General features: G+C 48.4%; 1 pseudogene; it reads left to right on the top strand.

Annotated features, from left to right (window-relative positions):
* Nucleotides 1–1,156: 1,156 nt before the first annotated feature.
* LOC142422327 (vomeronasal type-1 receptor 4-like) lies at nucleotides 1,157–2,106 on the top strand (annotated as a pseudogene).
* Nucleotides 2,107–23,217: the final 21,111 nt, after the last annotated feature.

Here is a 23,217-nt window from a genome sequence, read left to right as displayed (position 1 = left end):
GAAGAGGGCATGGAACAAAGTATATCCTTGATAACATCAGATGGATCTTGGCTGAAAGAAGAGAACACTAGAAAGATGTTTACTTGTGGCTCATTGATTATACAAAGGCATTCAACTGTGTGGATCATAACAAATGATGAATAGCCCTAAGAAGAACAGGAATCCCAGAACACTGCGCGGTGCTTATGCGAAACCTGTACACGGGTCAGGAGTAGGTGTGTGAACAGAACAGGGAATACTGCATGGCTTAAAGTTGAGAAAGGTGTGTGTCAGGGTTGTGTCACTTCACCGTACTTAATCCATCTGTATGCTGAGCAAATAACCAGAGAAACTGTATTATATGAAGAGGAACTCGTCATCAGGATTGGAAGTAGCAGTCAAGGGATCAAGGACACATTGCCCTGGGCGGCTCTGCTGCACAAGACCTCTTGAAAGTGTTGGAAAGCTAGACGTTACTTTGAGGACTGAGGTGAGCCTGCTGCACACCACGGCATTTTCAATGGCCTCATATGTGTGTTGGAGATTGAAGACCAAAGAAGAATGGATGTATTTGAATTATGGTGCTAGAGAAGAATATTGAAAGTACTATGGACTGCCAGAAGAATAAACAAATATGTTCTGGAAGACGTACAGCCAGAGTGCTCCTTAGAGGCAAGGATGGTAAGACTTAGTCTCCTGCCTTTTGGACATGTTAGCAGGAGAGACCAGTCCCTGGAAAAATACATCATGCTTGGTAGAGATTCACTGAAAGCCCAACTGCTCCTCAGGAGACAGTAAAGGCTATCTGCTCTGTAAAGATTTACCACATTCGAAGTTTATATAAGGTCACTATCAATCAGAGCTGTTCTGGCTTCTGAATTGTTCTGTCTTGAAACCTGGGCTTCCGTGATGACCCTGCAGTCTCTTGAGGGGTTCCCAAGTTGGAAGAGTTTCCACAGCTCCTGCCCTGTACTGCAGGGTAAGTTCAGGACCAGGCCGTGACCCCTAGGGCCCTCTCCAGGCTCTTTTTTTTTTTTTTGAGTCAAAATTTATAAGTCTAGGTAGATGATAGGTAGGTAGTGGGTTTCTATTCACATGCTACACATGGTCCATGTCTCATCTTTCCGTGCAGGACCCTCTGGCTCTGCAGATAAATATCTTACCAGGAATTGAGAGAATGCCCTCCAGGGAATTGATCATAGGGATGATCTTCTTGGCGCAGACTACAGTTGGAATCCTGGGGAGTGTCTCTTTCCTTTTCCATTCTCTCTACTTCATTGGGTGCAACGTAAGGTCTACAGACTTGATTCTTAGGCACCTGGCTGTAGCCAACTCCATAGTTATTCTTTCTAAAGGAATTCCCCAGATTATGGCAGCTTTGGGATGGAAAGATTTCCCCACTGATCCTGGATGCAAACTTCTTTTCTATATTCCAAGAGTGAGCAGGGGTGTGTCCATTGGCAGCAACTTCCTCTGGAGTATCTTCCAGGTCATCACCATGAGCCTGAGGAAGGCCAAGTGGGCAGGGATCAAAGTGAAAGCTCCCAAGTACATCGGACTCTCCGATACCATCTGCTGTACCCTTCACATGCTGATCAACATCATAGTCCCCATCTATGTGACTGGCAATTGAACAATAAAACCACCACAAAGATAGTAGATCTTGGATACTGTTCTAGTGCACTTGGATTCCGTTCACTGTATGCAGCTTTTGTTTCTTTATTCCCTGACATTGTCTGTTTGGGACACATGATGTGGGCCAGCACCACTATGGTTTTCATCCTGCACAGACCCAAGCAGTGGGTCCAACATCTTCATTGGAACATCTCCCCCAGATTGTCCCCCGATACCAGAGCCACACAAACCATCCTTGTATTGGTGAGTACCTTTGTATCTTTTTACACCCTCTCCTCCATCTTGTATGTTTTTGTGACTCTTTTTAATCATCCGAGTTGGTGGCTGGTGAATATCTTACAATGAATAATTGTGTGTTTCCCAATGGTCAGCCAGAGTCATGCTCACTGTATGCTCAGTCCTGGGCAGCCACGATCTCAAAAGCCAGGTCTGCGCACAGCTGATGAGCAGAGAGGGCAGAAGAAGTCTGCCTCCAGTCTCTTAAGAGCATGAAGCCAGACCTCCTCGTGACCACAGTGCCAAACCCGAGTTTCAAATTGAGCTCCTACCATCCCTGCCCCCTCCTTCATGTCAGAAGGCAAATCAGCTGAGTCACTCCTGCTGGGAGTCCTGCGACATCACAAGAGAAATCAAGCGAGCCAGAGGAAATGTGTTCATTTCAAGAGCAACAGACAGTCAGAGAGTGAGGCAGGCCCAAAGCCCTGGCAGGCCGGATGAACCCAGATCACCCAGATGCCCTCTTTGCCCTTGCTACCATTTGAAGAGGACCTGAGCTTGCACACCCACTCATGTGCAAGCAGTCTCCACCACAGGGGAGGAAGTGGAGGACCCTGCTCTGCTGGTTAGGACCCTCACTTTCTGAACACCTCCCCAAGGTGGACTGCTGGGTCAGGGTGTGTGGGCTGAATGAGGCCATGTGTCTTGAGGTCGCAGGTAAAGATGTTTGAGAGTCCCTGTTGAGCTGGCCTTTAGACGCATTGCTACCCACTCTGAGCCCACCCCCAAAGCACGGAAATATCCTTCCAGTCTCAGAGGGCTCCAGGTCCAGCAGCATGAGGATGTTACAGCATTCGGGGTTATGCTCTTGTCGGGGAAAGAAAATATAGGTACAGACCGAGAAATCGAAACAAACCCCCCTCATGTGGAGTGTGGACGAAAGGAGGGAACTGCAGGAGCTGACTTCATTTTTAAAATGGAGTTTTTTGAAATTCAGGTAGTTGAACTGAGTGGGGGTGGAGAGAGACCAAGCTGGAGAGGTATGTTGCAGAGGAAGCATCGTTTTAAAGACCCAGTCTCTACAGCAGAACGACGGGACTTTCCTGGGGATAAGGAACCCAGGAGAATAAGCAGGCCTGGGAAGGAAGAAGACGCTCCGTTTGGGGCAAGCTGAGTCTGAAATGTGGGCTGGAGCAGAATCTCTAAACCAGCATGCTTGCCACATCGTTCTCTGTTCTGTCCGAAGTGGCCGTGGGACCCGCTTCGAATGACCTAGCACTCTGGGTGATCAGCCGATCCAATCGCATCATATTTAATAATTATAGAAAACCAATACACTTATGCATGACAGTGGCCCAGGAATGGAGAGAAACACAGAGAAAAGACAGCACTCTGAAGCCCTGCAGCCGCTGGCCAGCAAGCCAGAGTAGCTGTGGGGTTGGCAGCAGGAGCTCTGCAAGAAGTTCTGACAGCACTAGCAGAAGTCAAGGCGCCTCAGATGAAGTCCAGGATAGGTAAACCTATGGAGATAGTGGCGGCAGGGTTATGGCAGGAGAGGTCGGGAGTGTGTGTGTGTGTGTGTGTGTGTGTGTGTGTGTGTGTGGCGGGGAGGGGGGGATGGGAAGCTAATAATAATGAGTACAAAATAAAGAAAATGTTCTAAAATTGATCTTCAATTAGTATATTCAGGTCATTGAATTGTAGGGTACCTGAATTACATGTCAACACACTGCTAAAACAACAACAACAACAAGTCAGTACAATTGCCAGAGGGAGACGCTTTAGATAGCAGGAGAGATGTTGTTATCTGTCATTGTTTCCCCGCCTACTCCGACTCAGGGGCGCTTTAAGCACATTGGCACTACATCCTGACCCTCCTTCGTCATCACAATCGGTTGTGGATCAGCCTGCTGCCCTCTATAGAGTTTCATTGGCTGATTTTGTTTTTTTGAAAGTAAATTGTCAAGGCCATTCTGCCTAGTCTCTCATGGTCTGGAAGCTCTGCTGAAATCTGTTCCGTTTCAAACCAACACGTGAGACTCCACGAACCGACGGATGTGGCTTTGCATAAAGTGCATGGCCCAAGAGAGTTCCCCCAGGTCTACCACATGGGAGGCAAGAATGTTACCACGGATCACCACCGCCTCCCCGAAATGGAGATAGTGAAGAACTAGATCAGAAGCCTGGTGACCTGAGGAAGTGACACAGGTGGGGAGCGATGGTGTCCATTTTGCAGGGAAGCACACGATGCGGGGAGGCAACAAACGTTTCCTGTTTATCCACAGCGGCTGGATTCCAGGGAGGGGGCATCCTCTCTTCTCTTCTTGCTCTCCCTGGCTCTGCCTCCAGGCAGGGCTACGCCAACACGGATGGCCAGGGCCACGATAGCAACTGAACCACAGGGTAAGGGTGAATCTATTTCCTTCTCTGTTTTAATTGAGTTCGCGACAAGAGTGCTTTCATTACTGGGATTTTTATGTATAAACCAAACCCACTGCCATCAAGTGAATTCCACTCATAGCGGCCTCTACAGGAGCATGGTAGAACTACCTCTCTGGGTTTCTGAGGCTGTAACTCTTTACAAGAGTAGAAAGCTTCATCTTTCTCTAATAAAGCTGTGAGTGGTTTTGAACTGCTGACCAACATATAAACCACTAAGCCACCAGAGTTCCTCATTTTAGGGACAGAGGGGAGAAATGAGCTAAGGCGTGTCACTTCCAAAGAATTTTAAAGCTTGGGTGAACATATTTTCTATTGTGGTAAAAAAATACAACAAAACATTTGCTATTTTAGCCATTTTATTGCATTCTCCAGGATATGCCACCATCACCGCTGTCTGTTCTGAAATATTTTTTTCACGACTCTCAACGGAAACTCAGTGCCCCTTAAGCCATACTCTCCACTTCTCCCTCTCACCTTCCGCTGATAACCACACATAGACTTTAGCCTCTATACATTTTCTTAGAATCGATTTCTCTTTAGCTTCAAACTGTAAAAAACTTCTCCCCTTCCTCCTACCATGGTCAAGAAGGGGGAATGGCCTGGGAACATCCCACTTCGGATCTGGACTTCCATCCTTCTCAAGAAAAGCTTGGGGTGGTTGGAGAAGTCAAGATCTTCTGTAGAATTGATCCTGCTCAGTATATTCTTCGGGCTTCCTTGGGGAAGGGGTGAGGCATGTTGGCAGAGGTGGAGTGGAGACAGAGGACATTGTGCAGTCAGGGTGTCTGGTTTCCAATGAAAGAGACCTTCTCCAGTGAACCCAAAGAGAAAGCATTGTGTACAAAGAGTGGATGGAGCCACAGAAAGTGGAGAGCTGGCCTCAGCAAACCCAGCCACGCTCCGAGGCCAGGGACCGTCCATGCAGGTCCTTTCCACTGGTTTGCTCCCATCATGGTGTTGCCCACCTCCATGCTGTGGGGCTCGGGCGCCCCCCAGGTAGGATGAGTGCTCAAATGTCATCTTCTGACCAGCCCAAAAAACTCCAGGCGAAAAAACTCCTCTCCTGAAAGGAAGCAGCCCTTGGGATCGTGGAGTTTTCTATTCTTCTGACTCCCCTCACCACAAAGAGGCTTGGTATTTGGTAGCAAGGTTGCAAAGATACAATTCTGGGCTAGCACACCCCCCTCCAGGAAGTTATGTGGGGTCATGAAGCAATAGGATATTTACTAGCAAGGTTAAAAAGATACATTCATCACTGGGGGTGGTATACTATAGTTGGAAGAGGAAGTTATGTCCAGAAGGTGCTCACATAGCATGCGCTTACAGTCCACTTAAGTGGACCTACCTGGCCAGGGGGGACCCAGCAGCAGGTAGGGTCCTACTGAAGACCCCTCACCAATGGCCTAATGTGGGGGTGTCCAAAGAAGAGCTGTCTTCTCTGCCCAGAGAGCTTTTGACGGGGCAGGAGATTGCTCATGAGAGAACTTCTTTCTCTTAAAAAAAAAATCATTTTATTGGGGGCTCATACAACTCTTATCCCAATCCATTGTGTCAAGCACATTTGTATATTTGTTGTCATCATCATTCTCAAAACATGTGCTTTCTACTTGAGCCCTTGGTATCAGCTCCTCATTTCCCCCCTCTACCCAACTTCCTTCCTCTCTCACCCTCGATAATTTATAAATTATTATTATATTTTCATGTCCTTTTTTATAAATTGGGGCTCGTACAACTTTATCACAATCCATACATCCATCCATTGTGTCAAGCACATTTGTGCTTTTGTTGCTATTATCATTCTCAAAACATTTTCTTTCTACTTGAGCTCTTCGTATCAGCTCCTCATTTTTCCCCTCCCTCCCTCCCTCCCTCACGAACCCTTAAGTTATAAATTATTATTTTTTCATATCTTACACTGTCCATTGTCTCCCTTCACCCACTTTTCTGTTGCCTGTCCCCCTGGGAGGGGGTTATATGTAGATCATGGTGATCGGTTTCCCCCTTCCTCCCCCACCTTCCCCTTTCCCTCCTGGTAATGCTACTCTCATTATTGGTCCTGAGGGGTTTAGCTGTCTGGATTCCGTGTTTACAGCTCTTATCTGTACCAGCGTACATTCTTTGGTCTAACCAGATTTGTAAGGTAGAATTGGGATCATGTTGGTGGGGGTGGTGGGGTTGCTGGGGGAGGAAGCATTAAAGAACTAGAGGAAAGTTGTATGTTTCATCAGTGCTACACTGCACCCTGACTGGATCGTCTTCTCCCTGAGACCCTTCTGTAAGGGGATGTCCAGTTGCCTAAAGATGGGCTTTGGGTCTCCACTCTGCACTCCCCCTCATTCACAATGGTATGATTTTTGTTTGTTTGTTGATGCCTGATACCTGATCCTATCAACACCTTGCCATCACACAGGCTGATGTGCTTCTTCCATGTGGGCTTTGTTGCTTCTCAGCTAGATGGACACTTAAGATCCCGGACACTACTGTGTGCTGTCTGATTCTTGTGAGCAACAGAAGCGATGTTTTATGTGCTCAGGTGTGTTCAGACTCTGAATGGCAAGGTGTGATGTTTATGAGCAACCCATATTCGTCATCCCTGCTGGCTTTTCTGAACTCAGGTGCAACCTGTGGGCACGGGGCGGATATGGAGTGTTGTCTCACGGTCACCGTGCAGTTGTGCAGAACAACACTTGCGGTTCTCCATTGACATTCCTTGGTGCAGCTCATGGGGGGTGGGGTGGGGGGTGCAGAGTTCAGAGAGAGAAGGAGCACACCCACAGTTGGCCTTGTTTTCTGGAAGAATAGGTCCTTCAAAGACCCGGGGGATTAAACGGGCAGTTTTCATGCTGGCAGGCCACATTGCAGGTCTGAGGGCATCCTGGGGATGCATGAATTCCATTCTCCCCAACACGACTTGACTCATTACAGTGAGCACCTCTGGGTCATTGAAATGGATTCCATGTAGCTGGAGAGCTATGCCAAGAGGGGCATGGAGCAAAGTGAGCTAGCTAGAGGGAGAGGCTTATCAGGTCAGGGAGCTTGGCTTTTATGCTGCGGGCAGTGAAACAGATGAGGGGGCTTCAAAGAGTGCATGGGGAAATTCCCTTCTCTTTTCATTCCATTTTTTTCCCACGGACTTTTTGAAGACTCCTCATATATGTGAAAGTATTGAATCTTTTTTTTATTATTTTGGTTGATGAGAATATGCAAAGCAAAACAGACCAGTGACCACCAATTCAACAGTTTCAATGTGTGGAACCCAACCCAGTGACACCGGATCCATTCTTAGGATCGTGCAACTAGCTGCCCCTTCCTTTTCTGAGTCGATCACACACTCACTGGCCTCCAGTGTCCTTAACTCATCTTTTGAGTTCCTGTTGTCAATTTGATCCCATATAGCTAGATCTCAAAAGAGGATTAATGCCCCAGGCAGGGTAATCCTAAACCATAACTTGGCTTTAAGAAGACTTCTAGTGATGAGAGCCAGGTGTCCAGGGCCGGATGCGGGTCTCTAGTTTAGACCCCTGGATTGCTGCGGCTTGAAGAGCGGGCCGAGTAGACCCGAGGTAGAGATGAGCACATTTATGTGTGGTCGCAATGCGTCTTAGGTGCCTCTGGCCCATCCACGTGGAGACTTCCATGGGGAACTTTCTTAGAAGAGAGGTGCCTGAGGAAGCCCCCATGAATCCAATTGGACTTGCAGCTTTAGCATTTCCTCAGGACAGGTGAGCCAAAGGTTGGCACAGCCGGGACCACAAAGCCCAGGCAGACCCTGGCCCTCCCTCAGGCAGCAGCACAAGAGAATAATGGGAGGGAGATGTAGCTGCGCTGTGCCAGCGTTTCTCTCGGGACTGGCAAGTGTGCGGTCACTGGGGTCGCGCTTCTGCCATTGAAACGACTTGTGGGTAGGGTAGTGAGTTGAATAGCTGCGTGCGTACACACCCTGCCCCCTCACCAAATTCACATCTTTTTGGAATTTCAGAATGTGATCTTATTTGGAAACAGGATCTTTGAAGAGATAATTGGTTAAAGATCTGACATAGAATCACTGGATTTAGGGTGGGCTCCAAATCTGATGAGAGTCCCTGGGAGTGGGGGGCACATTCAGCTGCTAGCTGAGAGGGTCGAGGTGTGAATCCATCCAGAGGCAACTCGGAAGAAAGGCAGAGGGTCTGAAGACGCGGCTCGCTTTATGACTGTTTGCAGATATCGCATCTTTTACAAATGGAAGTTCTGTGATAACCCAGCGTCCATCAAGTGTTATCCGTGCTTGCTTCCTGTCTCTGCATCACATGTTGGTCTTTCTCATGCTATTTGGAGCTTTTGCAGAATGCTATTACACATTTAGTAGGTGACAGTTTAGTGCAAGCATAGCTTTGATAGTCACTGGAACACCCCAAAAGTCATGTGTGTCACATTATTTCAATATTCTCCTTATTGTGGTGGGCTGGAACTGAACCCACACATCTCCAAGGTCTGCCTCTATGCCTAGAACAGTCAGTTATCAAAAACTCCCTGGAGCCCAGGTCTACCACAACTCACATGTAATCACCATGGACTGGAATCGACTCACTGGTAACTGGCTTATCTTCTTTAATTCAGTGACTGACATCCTTAGAGGAAGAAGGAAGGGCACACAGACCCAGAGGAGAAATCATGTCACAATAGAGGCAGAGGCTGGAGTGATGCTGTCACAAGCCCGGGAACAGCAGGAGCCTCCACTTCTCTCAGAATCTGGGAGAGGCAGGGAAAGATTCTACTTTCTAGAATTTTCAGGAGTCCGGCCCTGCTGACAACTTAATTTGAGGGGGTAGGGGGCTTGGCCTCCAGAGCAGGAGCCCTTGTGGTGTGGTGGTTACCCGTTAGATTGCTAATCTCCAAGGTCAGCCCTTCGAAACCACCATCTTCTCCAGTAGAGAAATTCAAAGCTTTCTACTCTTTGCTAGTGTTTACTGGGGGCAGTTCCACTCTCTCCCGTAGGGTTAATATGAGTCGGAATGAACTTGTTGGAGTTTTTTTGTGGGGGGAGGAGGGAGGGACGAGATTGACCTCCAGAGCAGGAGCCCTGGTGGCACAGTGAAGGTCGTGCCAGGTTGCTAGCTGCAAGGTCCGCAGCTAAGCCTTGGGAGAAAGATGAGGCTGTGTAGTAACTAGTGTCATGAGTTACCGCCTCAGAAACCCACAGCGGCAGTTCTGCTCTCCAGTAAGTGGGAATTGACTTGATGGTAGTGAGTTTGGTCTCCAGAGTGATGAGAAGAAAGTTCTGCTGTTTTAAACTTGGTTTGTATCATGACCGCCGGAGGAAGCAAATACAGGTGGTTACTGTATCCATTCTCCCTACTAACATGTGGGAGAAAGACTGGGCTTTCTACTTCCATAAACAGTCTCAGAAACCCACAGGGGGTCACTGTGAGTCAGTATTGACTCCCTGACAGGGAATTTGGTTTTCTGCTTTTACTTTGTGAGTTCAAAAAACGTACCGTCCACATAAACAGCAGAGAAAGCAGCAGGTCTGTTGATTGAATTGAGTACATGGTCAAGACATAGCTTTTTTTCCGCCCAACAGAAGATTTTCCTATTTTGTGTCAGGAAGAGCATGCATTTTAAACTTTGATTTCTACTTATTATGTGCTATTTGTTGAAATGCTAACTTGATGTGTTCCAAGAATTAATGCTCAAACAAATGTAATGGAAATCATGAAGCCTAAGTGTATTGTCTATGGTCTGCTTACTATCAGATCCATTCTTTGTGCCGCTGCCTCCCCCCTTTGGCTTTGCTCTGCCTCACCTGGAGTGACTTTCCCCACCACCCCAGGAGGCACTGCCCATTCTCAGCTGGGTAGAAAATGGGAGGAGGTACTGGCAGGGGATTGGAGAACCCGGGCTGTGCCCCCTCCACCCTCCTTCTCTGCCTTTAGCTGCATCTTTTCAGGGACTCCAACTCCATTAGACACAACTGCCCGGTTCGACCTTCCCCCGTGACTCTGGCCCCTGGGCTCTAACTAGTCCACCTCTGCCCTTTGTCTCAGCAGCCAGAGCTGGGAGTGACATCCTACCATCGCTAAGCTTCAAGTTGCTTCCTGGTCCTCTATTTGTCAGCATTCCTAGCACTTGTACATTACGTTGTGTTTTCAGCCCCACCCTCTTTGAACTGCTTAGAATGGCACTTCTTTGTGTTGCCCACTGCCTGATACTAGACCATGACTGGATGGGAAGCACTGATGAAACACTTCGGTTTTGAAGCGGAAGATGGCCACTTCTAACAGAATGTAACAGAGAAACAGCAGCTGCTGTGGGATGGGGAGCTGTGGGCATGTGCTCCGTGAGGAGCCTCCCCAGCCCTGAAACAAACAGGTGTTGCAAAGTTTACCCAGGCAGCAGAGTGGAACAGAGAATCCACCCCTGGGAACTCAGTTTCGGGGGTTGGTAGCAAGCAACAGAGATAGTCTTGGTAGCAAGCAACAGAGACAGTCTTGGACTAACACACATTCTCTCTCACTCTCTCATCAGTAAAATTTCTAGGAAGGCCCTAGAAAAAACACAGGACAGCGAGGACAGCTCTGGGATCTTGGGACCCAGGGAAGCAGGAATGAGCAGTGTTGTTAGTAGCTTGGTTGGAACAGCTTTGTTAACGTACTCTGCTATTTGCCCTTGGATCATTTTGCTCAAGACGTAAAACCCAGGGAGGGAAAAGGCCCAATTGGCTCAGGAGAAGTAAGCACTTCCCTTTGCAAGGCCCTTGGATCCTAGTCCCACAAGCCTGTGGGCAGCCCCGCAGAGGTGCGCTCCACTCAGGTAGAGAGCAGGTGAGCACTGTGTGGCTTGTGCAGTACACGGCATGAAGAATGACCTCCAGGGGAGGCAGGTCACTCTCCCTCTCCAGCCCATAACCAGCATAGAGATCAATCTGAGGAGGAAGGGGCTGGGGCTGGAGACACTATCAAGAGACCAGATGGCCCACTGAGACAAATCACTCCTTTTGCTTCTTCTACCTTTGAGTCAAACAAAACTAAACAAAGCAAACACTGCAAAAACAAACAAAATGAAGCAAAACAAAAAAAAACACAGCTTCCTGCTTCTACATCACTTGAGTTCTGGCAGAGTAATTCCCCAAGACAAGTCCATCCTGGGAGTGCATTTGAGGTGCTGGAGGCATGTTATATTCTCAGGCAGGAGGCCACAGAGTCAGGCTGGGACACGACCAATTTAAGGATCCTGGTGGCTATCTGTGTCAGGTGACAGCCTGTTAACCACATGGTCGGCTGTTCAAACCCACCAACCACTCTGTGAGAGAGAGCTGAGGTTACCTACTCTTGTGGAGAATTACAGCCTTGGAAACTTTGTAAAGGGATACTGAGTCAGGATCCACGTGATGGCAGTGGTTTCAGGGCAACTCACTTTGTCCCGAGGCTATTAGAGCAGGCTCAGTTTATACTTACAGTTTATTAGCCAAGGGTTGTTAATCACTGTTACCAGGTGTCATTGTCCCTGGAAGACAAGTCCTGAAAAAGTACCAAAGGGTCCCAGTTAATAGAAGAGTCACACCTTCACTTTCTGAAGTGGAGGTCAGAGACTACAAAGATCTGAATGAGAGCCTTGCCTAGTCTCAGCTCCCGCTACCTGTAGAGTGTAAACAGGCCTATGTATTTCTCTGTACAGTGGTTGAGTTTTGCCAGCCAGACATCTATTTGCATAAAGGCATGAAGAGCTTCCTGGGCGAACACTCATCCTAAGCAAAGGAGGAACCAGAAGACATGATGACGGAGTGAGCAAGGCTCTCATCCTGGGGAAGACTCTATGGAGGCATGGGGCCTTCGAAACCCTCTGGGGATAGTTCTATTGTCCCATAATGTTTCTATGAGTTGAAATCAACTCCACCTCAGTGGGTTTGGACCTGGCCATATGGGCCTATGTCTGAATCTTAAGGGTCAGGGAGAAGCAGAGAGAAAGAGAAGTACATTTTGAAGGGAGTAGAAAGCCTCATCTTTCTCCCCCAGAGCAGTGAGTGGTTTTGAACCACTGATCTTGCAGTTGGCAGCCCAATTCATAACTCACTATACCACCAGGGTTTCTTTTAGGCTCCCCACAACAATATTTCTGACAGTGTCAGGAGAGACCCGTGCCTGGAGAAGGACATCGTGCATGGTAAACTGGAGGGGCAGAGGAAAAGAGGAGGGGCCTCGATGAGATGGATTGACCCAGTGGCTACGACAGTGGGTCCACACACGGGAACAAGTCTGAGGATGGGGAAGGATCAGCAATGTTTCACTCTGGTGTGTATAGGGTTGCTATGGGTTGAAAAACGGCTTCTAACAAGAACAACAATACAACAATCATCTTGCTATCCCACTGCATCTCAGCAATGGCTGTGGCTGGACCCAATGGAGGGGACCTGCAGTCAGAGAAAAACACACCGGCAGACTGAAGGGTCCAGCAGGACTGTTAGGCAGATAGGCAGGGATGGGATGGCCGCTGACGCATGCCCAGGAGAGCCAAGCACGAGAACAAAGGGCGGCGCACTGCACATGCTCAAAGGCCTAGGTTTTCCTGTGGTGGGCCTGGGTGGACATTAAACCTGGATTGGCCCACCTGGGCCAGGTGAATTCAATCCAGCCAATGGGGTCGATCTGGAGTCGTCCACCACGCCTTCCCCTGGAATCCTTGAAAAGGAAGGAACCCAGAGGGAGAGAGGTCTTTTTTGGAGAACTTGGGAGAGCGATCTTTGTGTGACCCTGAGCAGTCTCTGCCAGGCCGCATAGTCGGGAGGAATCCTATGGGTGCCGCGTAAAACCTGAAACTTTCTTTGAACTCTCATTAAACTCACTTGGATCAAGAGCCAGGCTTCGGCGTGAATTCTTTCTCGTGCGGAGCCAAGGACCGAGGTGTAACTCTAGCTGGGAGAGAGATCTTACAGGACCACAGGGTTCTCAACCATAGCCAGCGTCTTGGCCCCATTCTGCACTCCCAACAAGCATGACACCTCCTTCTCAAGACGTCTCAGAAACCTTCCCCCTCCTAGTCATTGTTTTGCTGGTGGGGGTGAAGTGCTGGCTCCTTTTAGACATGATCATTTATTTCTGTCCCCAAAGTTTATTAACACAGGATTCCTTTGTTCGCTCAGACCTCTGTCTCTTCCTCTCTCTAGCGTGCCCTTTCTTACTTTTGGCAATTCTCTCTTTACTCTGTCTTCCAATCTCCCCACGCCCTGCCCCCTTTCCTCTCAGTCCATTCTAAACACCCAGGCAGGTCATTAACTCTAATAAAACCTGCTAATTGAAACCCAACTCTGGGTCCACTGTCCTTTTATTCCTGTTCTGACACAGACCTCTCAAGAGCACTTCCAGGTTGCCTTGCACTTAGAGAAACAGCCCTGGCCCTGAATGAGCCAGCAGGAGGAAACTCTTGACCTCTTGCCCAGAGCAGGATTTCTGCACCTGAAGCTGGGGAAGAAATTTCAAGGAGAAGGAGAGGCCTGTGATGGAGACAACTCTGAAGAACAGCATTTGGATCAACCCAGTTGAGGTCACTGAAAAAACCACAAACCCTGCCATCTTCAGCTTGATCTGAAGGGGAAATAACTTTGTCTGGTATTTGCAGTCATGTTAAAAGAGTCCTGTTCCTTTAAAAGCTGTGGCTGGCCTGGTTTAGCCTGGGGGCCTTTCTTTTCTCCCTATCTACCCCCCCACTCCCTATCCCATGCACACACTTGCCTGCCTTCCTTATTCCGTTCAATCTATTTCTATACAGTTTCAAGACCCACACCTTGAAGCAAGGCTTTCGAAAAAGCTAATGGTTAATGTCTTCCAGGAGGGAAAGTTCCCAGATTGCAAAAGTGGGTTTTGTTTGGCCCCCCTTTTTTTTTAACGCTAAGCTGCAGGATCACAGAACCTGCAAGCCTGCCTGCCTGCTCAGCAGGATAGGAAGCAGAGGGAGGAAGATGAAAGCCAAGCTGACTAGAAGAAAGGGGAACACCAGGAAGCTCCTTTAAAGTGGGGAGAAGACCTAGCTCAAGCCAAGGGGCAGGAGGGGGGCATTTCCCTAAGCACGTGCTGTTTCCAGTGTCCAGGTGCTGCCCTTTGCCCCGGAAAACAAGGGATAGCCAACAGGATTTGAATGCCTGCAACCTACCTGTGTGGATGAGTGCTCTGGGAAGTGACAATCACGGCCATGATGGCCTTTAAAAGATCTGCCCCGGTGCTTCTCAACCTGTGGTTTGTGACCCCTTTGGAAAATAATTGTATGGTTGGCTGGGGGGGGGGGGCGTCACCACACCTGAGGAACTGTATTAAAGGGTCGCAGCATTAGGAAGGTTGGGAACCACTGCTGTTCCGGTAGACTCTCCCCGACCAGAAGTGATTCAACCACATTTAAAAACAAATGCCCTGCCCTGCAGCTCCTTTGAAGACTCTATTTACATTGTTAACCAGCTATATTTGCACACCCAGGACTTCCACCCGCTTGATCATTGACCAGTTACATATTGTATTTACATGGCTGAGACCAAAGTGGGAAAACTGGTCGTGCCAGTTTGGGCCTGGGAAACTGGAAACTGACATAGAAGGTTCATCTTGATTTGCCTAGGCCTACTCCCTGTGCCAAATGTAGGCGCTGGCACACGGCAAACTTTGTATGCTGGTACTACCAATAATAGTTAACCCTGGTGGGATGGATGCTTTATACTATGTGCCAGGCACTATTGTAAGAGCTGTATCCGAAGCTGAGGAGGAATTTCCAAGGAGAGGGAGAGGTCGGTGACGGAGACAACAACGGTAATCTACGCATTGTCCTAAAAGCCTACAACCTGGGAATTGATATAGTCTATAGGGTTGCTACAAGGCAGAACCAACTCATGAACTAGATCTCTTTTGTCATCCATTGTTTTACAGACAATGAAACGGAGGCATTCACAACTTGCATATTCTGCATCTAGTTAACTGCCAGCAGGTTGACTCTGACTCATAGTGACCCTGAAGGACAAAGACTGTAAATCATTCCAACTGCAGACCCACCGCTTTCCTGTTGATTCTGACTCTTCGCAATCCCGTAGGGCAGAGTGGCACTCCCTCTTTGGGTTTCTGAGGGTGAACCTTTACACAGGAGCTGAAAACCTCGTCTCTCTGCTGAGGAGTGCCTACTGGTGGGTTCCAACGGCTGACTTTGAGGGTAGCAGCCCGGTCTGTCTCCCATTATGCCACAAGGGCTTGGGTGCACTCAACGGGCAGGGTGTTTGTCGTCAAGAAACGGATGTGCGCCCCCATTCTTACAGCTGGTAAGAAGTGGGATTCAAATCCATGTGTTTTGATGCGGGTGGTTATCCAATATAGCGATCGCTGGTTCAAGATGGTGGATTGAACAAATGCAATTGATGACTAATACTCTCTCCCCAAAGAATTGTACAGGGGGTTGTCAAGGTGTATATCCACGAGGAAAAAGAGAGTGGGAGGGGAGACAATGTTCCCCAAGCAGCAATATAACGTTAGAAGCTGAAAAAGCTAAACAGCTTAGTAGACCCAAAAAAACGAGTTCTAAACCGTTGGCTGAGGGAGCCAAGAAGCGGTAACCCGATTTCGCTGCAGAAGCCTTCTCAGGCGGAGGAGCTGGCAGCAGCAGGTAGGGCTAAGCCCAGCACGACTGACTGCGCATCATGCAGACCCCCAGTCCCCTTTCCACCCCAAGTGAGGAGTACAGGTGTGTTTGCTGAAAGAGGTCAAAGAGGGCTTCAGGATTTGGGGATGTCAAGTACAACTCCATGCTAAAAACAGGGGGACCAGGGCTGTGGCCATATTGAGACTCACCTTTTTCTTCAGCAGCTCCTGGGGTTGCTGGTGGGCAGGATGATACCCTTCGGGCAGGAGAGTAGGAAGATCCTTCCTTTGATAAATCTTACCAACCTAAGAAGGACATAATACAGGATGCGGGAACCCCGTCTTAGAATGAAGCCCACTGAACACGCTCCAGCCATGTGCCCACTTTTTAGCACTGGTCAGCTTTTTAGTACTTTACTCTTTCTTGTTCCCCCTCCTAAATTTTATTTCTTTTGTTCTTTTTGGGAATATGCACAGCAAAACAAACACCAAGAGTTCCCACGGGCATGAACAACGACATCAATTCCTCTCCCAGTTGTACAGCATTCCTAATCTGGTTTTCCAAGTTGTTCCTCAGTCACATAACTTTACCCACCCCTAAGGCTCCTCTCTAGGAGTAGAGTGGTCACACATTGAGCTGCTAACCTCAAGGTCAGCAGTTCAAAACACCATCCACTCTAGGGAGGGGGGCTTTCTACTCCCATAAAGAAGCAGAGTTTTGGAAACCCACGGCGGCAGTTCTACCCAGGCCTCTGGTGTTGCCATCAGTCAGGATTTATTTTTGGCAACGAGTTTGGTTTTGGGAAGGTTCTGTTGTAAATTTGATCCTCCATCTAGTTCTTAAGAGAGCATAACACTCAAGGCAGCTCTTTTTTCCTAGTTACGCTAAACTGCTGCTTGCTTTTAAGACATCAGGGGAGGTTTGGAAGAAAGACGGAACTAGCTGCTCCCTAAAGACTTACGCCCTGGCAATCGATTCATTTGAATTACGGTGCCGGAGAAGGATCCGGAAAGTGTCGCAGATGCCAAGAGGACAGACAAGTCTGTCTTGGAAGAAGTACAGCCCGAGAGCCCCTCAGAGGTAAGAATGTGCTTTGGACGTGCTGGCAGGAGAGACCAGTCCCTGGGGAAAGACATCCTGCTTGGTGAAGTGGAGGGGCAGTGGGAAAGAGGAAAGCCCTCAAGGGGATGGATGGACAGCTTGGCTGCAACACTGGGCTCGGGCATGGGAAATGGTGAGGATGGCGCAGGACCGGGCTGTGTACATGGGGTCCTTATGGGTCGGGACACACTCCATGACACTGAACAGTCAGCAACAAGAAACCTCACTTAGGCAGAGCCAACTCGGTGAGTGTGGGCTTGTTTGTTTTGAAAGGCAATCATTTATTCAAAGTTTAAAGCTGATCTCAGGGGCAAGAGTTTCGGGGCTTCTTCCGGTCATCCTGGCTCTAGAAAGCCTAGAGTCGGTGAGAATTGAAAATTCTCCTCTCCATCTCTGGCCTTTTGTTTAGGATTGATTCAAGCGTACGCTGGTTGTCCTTTTGTGACCGGCTTATTTCACTCAGCAATTGCGGTGCTCGTTGAAGTGTGAGCACGTTACCAAGGATCACCAACACATCCCCAGACATTTGTAGTAGGAAAGGCAGAGACCCAACTGACATGACAGGTGCGATTTGACGAAACTCAAGGTGGTGTAGGGAGCAGATACAGTTGGACAAGGTGGCCTTGGCAGGAGACTAGGGTGATATAAAGGGGGACCCATTGCCTTAGGAAAGAGCCCTTGGTTCCACATGGAAACCCTTACGATGGAAAGGATGAAAGCCAGTTTCCTTGCCACGTTGCCTTGATGCTCCGTGGCCTTGCATCTTCTACTTGAGAAATCTGATGCCATGACGTTGTTTTGAGATTGCGCCTGAGCATTGCTGTTACTCTCTGGAGGCTTATGCATCGTCTCTCTGTCACCAGTGAGCTGATATTTCTCCAAGATGTGACTGGGAGTGGAAATATTTCCAGGGCTTCTTTGTGCTGGTCACGCTACAGCACCTTTGGCTATGGATACTTATGCTTTTATTTTCTTGGATGTTTAAATGTTTTTTTTAAATAGGTAAGCCCCAAAGGACTGCTATCATGGTTCCATTTCGCATATGCTTGGGTTAATTCCAAACAAAACGTATTTACCCACGTCTCTGTCATCAGTGGATGGTTACAGATCAATTCTCTCAGTAAGACACTTGTCTTAGTCTTACTAGAGAACCTCCAGATAAAAGGTCCGATCAAAATAATGAGGGAATTGATTGAGCCCGTTCAACTCAAGGCATAGGAGTCAGCTCAGAAGGTTGTGGCCACTGTTTTGGGGGTTCCCAAAGTGGTACTCGGGGTAGCTTTTCTCAAAGGACATATGACAATTGCAGGGGCTTATTAGGAAGAAGCTTTAAGAAAATAGAAAACTTCAATGGTGGTAGAAAGGCCAGGAAAGTTGTGCCAAGCCATTTGTCTCCAGTCACAACAATGCACCTGCTCATTCTCCCAGGGTAACAAAGGCTGTCCTAAGAGAATTTCCTTGGGAAGCCTTATCCCAACCACCCCACAGCCCTCACCTTACACCTGCAGGCTTCTTTATGTTTTCTAAACTCATAGAACATTCCATCTGAGTACCTCCAGGATGCCCAAACTACATGTGATGCAAATCAAAAAGTGCAGAATTTGTCAGGGAAAGGTTAAGCTAAAACCAAACTCCCGGCCATCGAGCTAATGTCAACTCACAACCACGGCGTAGCACAGAATAGAATTGGCCCCGTAGGTTGCAGAGGTGGGTGTGGCTTGCTGGCTTTGCAGCTAGCAGCCCACCGTATCACCCACTCCAAGGGAAGGGTGGTTGTTGGGTGCCACCAAGTTGGTTTCAATGCACAGTGACCTGCTGTTCCACAGAAGGAAACACTGCATGGTCCTCTGCCACCCTCACCATTGTTCCTCTGCCTGAGCCAATGCTGCAGTCATGGTGTCAATCCATCCCCTTGAGGGCCTTCCTCTCTTTTGCTGCCCCTCCACTTCACCAAACATGATGTCCTTCTCCAGGCGCTGGTCTCCCCTGACAACATGTCCCAAGTATGTAAGGTGAAGTTTTGCCTTCTGTGATAGGTAGGTTTCTTGTGCCAACCTGGCCAATAGGAACATGTGGATAAGGTAGTTTGATTGAAGGGCAGAGAGATAAATGACTTGACAAACCCCACCCGTCTTTCTTACTCTCTGGTGATCAGACCAGCATGTGGCTGTTAGTTCTCTGTCTCAACGTGTGAGCTACACACTATTCATGGGACACCCAACCTGTGGATTGTGTCACTAGAGTGGGAGGTTCCTTCGAGTCCTGATTTGTCATGCTGCTGGTGTATACACTGCTTGAGCTTGGGACTGTTGGATCCTGTCATCTGGCTGACTGTTGGTGACCTGCCCAGCTGTTTGCTGCCTGTGGCTGGACTGCGCACATTGCTCTACAGAAGACTCAGCTGTCTGCTTCCTTGGCCTTGGACTTCGCAGCCCTTGTGAGTTGAAGGACTTCCAGTATATTAACTGTTGCATGGAAGTGACTTGAACTGAGCCCTCTGTACTGATGTGTGGACTAATTAGCTGTTATATTCCTTCATGCTTTATCTATCTATCTATCTATCTATCTATCTATCTATCTATCTATCTATCTATCTACCTATCTATAATCATAAGTCCTGGTTGTTTCTCTAGACAACCCTATCTAACACACCTTCCTTATCTCTAAGGAACACTCTGGTCCTACGTATCCAACGACAGATTGGTTTGTTCTCTTGGCAGCCCATGGTACACTTTGAATCTTCTTCTCCAGCATCAGAGGAAGGTTAGAGAGATGGAAACACTGCCTTCAGAAGCATATAGACCTAGATGGAGGATATGCCAAGAAACCAATGCTTCACATTTTGATAATCTTTTTAACAAGGGTTTCTCTGATTTTGCAGCAATATGTCTCGATTTACCCTCATAATTTAATAATTTCTTTCCAATTGTGCCGTCTGTTCTTTATTTCTGGAATTCCTATTAGGCAACTGTTCGGCCTCCACATATGATGCCCTTTCTTATTATTTATCATTTTTACTATGGTCTGTCAGAGAGGTTCCTTTATGTCTACCTCTTAGCCGGGTCAGTCCTGGCTAGGGTTCCCTAGGAAATCTAGAGTGGAAGATCTAGGGAGGTTCCTTGTGTGGCCCCATCCTCTTGTAATGTTTGAGCTGTGCATATGGGGAGAGGGCACTGGGGGAAATTTCCTGCCTGCTTTCTTGCTTGCTGCTACGCTGCTGGGACCCCGGTACAGCCCTCATCATCCCAGATCCTTTTCAGTGTTTCCATTTTCCAAGCCAGATGTTTTCCATTCTGCCCCATTAGCAGGAATCTATGGGTAGAGAGTAGGGAGGTTAGGCACGAGCAGCTGGCTTCTGAAGCCTGGTGTATGAATGAACCAGATCTCATAGAGTGGATTCTGACTCATGATGACCTCACATATGTCTGTGTAGACTGGTGCTACATAGGGTTTTTATTGGCGAAATTTTCCGAAGTAGATTGCTAGACTTTTTCCCCCTGCATCGCCCCTGCGTCGCCTTCCAGTTAGCAGCTGAGCGCATTAACCATATCCACACCAACCAGGTGGTGGGGGTTCACTGTATTACCCCTCGAAAGCCACTCTTACTCCTGACCTCCCGAAAGAACTGGATTTTGTGACTGCCCCACAAGTCACAGGACTCCGATCTAGATATTGCCTTCTAAACTCAAGTGCCTGCACAGGATGAAATTGTGACCCTGACATTCCCCAGCAGCAGTTTCAGAAGTCCCAGCTGCTCGGGAACATGGGGCTGGGAGAATTTTCGTTAGGCCTCAGGAACACACCACTGCCTAGGCCTTGCTGCGTCCTGGGATGCCAGAGGACTTGTTTCCTTAGCAACGAAAATCATATGACAGGAACACACAGAGATCCGGAGATGTTGCTTAGCAACCATGCTGCACCTGCTGGGGCTCTGGGCCGGCAGCCTGGGCCGGGGAGTCTGGCTTTGAACTTTGAAACTCCCATCAGGGCTAGCAGAAGGAGAAAGATCCTCTTTGGGGAGGTCCAGCTTTGGCCCTGGGCTTTTGGAGGGATGATAGAGAAGGTACAGATGAGAAAGCTGAGACGGTGGGGGTCTGACTTTTCCATAGTAATGAAGACACATGGGAAAAGTGGGAAGCAGGGCAGGAGAGATAGAGATGTGTTGATGTGTGTAGCAGCTTCCTCCCTGGATCACCTTGGAGAAAACCCTTCTACCTCAAAAGATGGGTCTGCAGAAACCCCAGGAGGGATATGCTTGGCTCAGGACTTAAAGCCTCAGGGACTTGAATCAAGTCCGAATGTCTGGTCCCTAAGAGTCAGTTCAAGGAGAATTCTCTGCAGTGAAGCTAAGCTCTCCACATAGGGTGGGTTTTGGTGATCAGGAGGTGCTACAAACCAGACCTTAGGGATCCTGGCTGTGCTAAACATCAAGGTCATGGAGGTGCTGTGCATGGTTTCAGATAGCCTTCCACCAGCTCTCTCTCTCTCTCTCTCTCTCTCTCTCTCTCTCTCTCTCTCTCTCTCCCTATTCCAAGGCCCAGTTGACTTTTGGGAAGGTAGGCTGTGGAGTCAAACTGCTCAGATTTAAATTTAGCATCGATCGCCAAGGGCAAGGAGCTAAATCCCGTGTTTCTCTTTCTGCCCAGGGGTCATAATAAGGGAGGCTACATCACGGGTTATTGTAAGGTGGGTGGTGGTGGCTCCGTAGGAGAATTCTCACCTTCCATGTGGGAGGCCCAGGTTCAATTCCTGGACAATGCATCTCAAAGGCCATGCCAGACATCTGTCGATATGCTGTTGAACAGGCTTCAGTGACACTTCCAGACTAAACACGCTAGGAAGAAAAATCTGGAGATCTACTTCTGAAAAGCCACCAATGAAAACACGATAGTGCAGATCATCGTTGTCTGACCTTGTGCTGCGTCTGACCTTGTTCACAGTAGTCTCATCTTGCCATACACAGGCTTACCAGGAATCACGGTCAATGGCAGCTAACAACAGTAACATCCTTATCATCACCACCACCATCCCCTCTCTCACCTCCACCAACTGGTCCAGGAGATAGTCTATCACCAATGTCGGGGTAATCCAGCCCCTAACACATCATCATGGGGCCGGTAGGTGCAATTGTACCGCGATAATAAGTAAAGATTATAGTAAAGTCATAGCATGAGAGATAGAAGAAAGATGGAAATAATGGAGTCAGACACATCTCATGGTCGAACGCTCACCTCAGCCTCACTTGGTGGTCCATGTGGAGAGAGGGGGAGGGGAAGGAGGACGGGGGGTGGTGGCGGAAAGGGAACAGGGGAGCGAGGACAGGAGAAGAGAGGAGGAATGAGGAGGCCAAGGGTGGAGCCCAAGAGAGCTCTTTATTGCTAACCCAGGCCTATATACCGTTGGGGGAGTGCAAGCCCACTGATTACAGGTAAAGACATACGTCATAGGAAGGGGTTGTACTATAGGTTATACAGCAATGAGAGGGGGACAATCTAAGGATATACATGCATTAAGAAGAGGAGGGATTGGGAATATACTTGTGACAAGAAGGGTCCATCCTAGATTCAGAATGGAAGCCTTACTTTGGATGTCACCATTATCAGTAGGGTGTGAACTCCACTTATAGGAACCAAATTGATGACTGGCAAGCCTTTAGGGAGAAGCAGTCCATTGTCCTTTGCAGAGGTGGGGGTGGGGGGAAAGGCCTACCTGCTACCAAGGTGGGACCAGACAGTAGTCTGGCAGCTGACTGCCTTCAGGGAAGTAACTTGACATTTATTTACCATTAGCTGCAAGCAGTGTCCTGTTTGGGGGAGATGGCTTAGGAGAAATCTTTGTTTCACCAAGACTATCTTCACCTTGGTCCTGCTCAGAAAATGGCACAAGCAGCAAGTCACTGGAGGAAGCAGAAGAACATTAACTCAAATTCTAGTTTCTTATGATGAGATCTTGTTGTTATGCTGTTAGGAGCTGATTCCAACCCATAGTGACCCCATGCACAAGCGAAGGAAACACTGCCTGGTCCTGCGCCACCCTCACAACTGTTCCTGTACCTGAGCCCATGGCTGCAGCCACCACGTCCATCCATCTCGTTGAGGGCCCTCCTCTTTTTGGCTGCCTCGCCCCTTTCCCAACCACGACACCATCAGGCTTCTGTCACGAGGTCTTGGATGAGTTACAGAACCAATTTGAACAGGAATTTTCTTATCTGTAGCATAGGAAAATGACAGTACCTAACCTCCTTGGTATGAGACATGCCAG

The sequence above is a fragment of the Tenrec ecaudatus genome, chromosome 12 (genome assembly GCF_050624435.1).
Source record: "Tenrec ecaudatus isolate mTenEca1 chromosome 12, mTenEca1.hap1, whole genome shotgun sequence".
Classification (NCBI taxonomy): Eukaryota; Metazoa; Chordata; class Mammalia; order Afrosoricida; family Tenrecidae; genus Tenrec; species Tenrec ecaudatus.
This window is presented reverse-complemented; position numbering and strand designations above follow the sequence as displayed.